Source organism: Cherax quadricarinatus, unplaced genomic scaffold (assembly GCF_038502225.1).
Source record: "Cherax quadricarinatus isolate ZL_2023a unplaced genomic scaffold, ASM3850222v1 Contig11, whole genome shotgun sequence".
In the NCBI taxonomy this organism is placed as follows: Eukaryota; Metazoa; Arthropoda; class Malacostraca; order Decapoda; family Parastacidae; genus Cherax; species Cherax quadricarinatus.
In genome coordinates, this window is record NW_027195037.1 from 940139 (window position 1) to 941801 (window position 1663).

The following is a 1663-nucleotide window of genomic DNA, read 5'->3' on the forward strand; positions in this document are numbered from 1 at the left end:
GCCCAGAACATCTCCACGGCACCATTCTTAACTACGTATTCTATACTTATTATCTTTGAGTCACTAATTATTTATACATTTCATTTTTTCATTTCTTTGCTCCAAGTAGGATTAATTTTATGTTGAAGTGTTTTGTATTTACTGTTTCTTTTCATATTAATAAAATTATTTATCTTATTATGTTATCGTTGATATTTCTATCTTTTAATTTCAATAAGAAGGAACCAGCCTTATCAAATACTTTTTGAAGGTCTGATAGGGCTTCTGAACCTTCATGCTGTGACTTTACTTACTATACACGTCAGTGACACTGATCTGTAGTTTAGTGCCTCGTGTCTGTCTCCTTTCTTAAAAGTGGGGACTACATTTGCCGTCTTTCATACCTCAGGTAGTTGCCCAGTTTCAATTAATGTGTTGAAAATTGTTGTTAGTGGTACACACAGCGTTTCTGCTCCCTCTCTAAGGACCCACAGAGAGATATCCAGTCCCACCACCTTTGAGGTACCAGTTCACTTAGCAGCTTCTTCACCTCCTCCTCGGTTGTGTATTTCATGCATCACTTGTTGGTATATCCCTTGTTGGTATAACCCCCCCCCCCATTCTGACTTCCCAGAGTCCTTTTTGTCTCCAGTGTAAATACTTCCTTAAATCTCATGTTGAGCTCCTCATATACTTCTTGGTCGTTTCTGGTGAGCTCCTCAGCTTCTTTCCTCAGCCTGATTACCTGGTACTTGACTGCTGTCACCCTCCTGATGTGGCTGTACAACAGCTTCGGGTCAGACTTGACTTTCGATGCAATGTCGTTTTCGTACTGTCGCTGGGCCTCCCATCTTATCTGTGCATACTCGTTTCTGGCTCTCTGACTAATCTCTTTATTTTCTTGGGTCCTTTGTCTTCTGTACTTTCTCCATTCTCTAGCATATTTAGTTTTTGCCTCCCTACACCTTTGGGTAAACCAAGGGCTCATTCTGGTCTTCCCATTATTTCTGTTGTTCTTGGAAGCAAACCTCTCCTCTGCCTCTTTGCATTTTGTTGTCACGTAGTCCATTATTTCGTTTACTGATTTTCCTACCAATTCTCTTTCCCACTGAACCTCTTTCAGAAAGTTCCTCATGCCTGTGTAGTCCCCCCTTTTGTAGCTTGACTTTGCCCATCCTACTCCTGTTACCATTTACACATGTAACTCTACTATGTATTCAACACTCAAAACCATGTGATCACTAACTCCGAGGGGCCTTTCATATGTGATATCCGAGCTACTCAAGGTGAATACAAGATCCAGTCCTGCTGATTCATCCTCCTCTCTCTCTCTCTCTCTCTCTCTCTCTCTCTCTGGTAGTGTCCCTAACATGTTGATGCATGAGGTCTTCCAGTACCACATCCTTCACCTTGGCTCTCCATGTTTCGGGACCCATATGGGGCACCAGGTTTTCCAAGTCAGTCTCCTTGTGATTGAAATCCCCCATAACTAGTAGCTTTGCTCTACCCGTGTGAGCTCTTCCGGCCACCTCGGCTAGTGTGTCCACGATTGCTTTGTTGCTCTCGTCGTATTCTTCTCTGGACCTCCTGCAGTTCTGTGGTGGGTTGTACATCACTGCAATTACCACCTTATGGCCCTCAGACTGAATTGTACCTACTATGTAGTCCCTTTCGCCCATTTCGT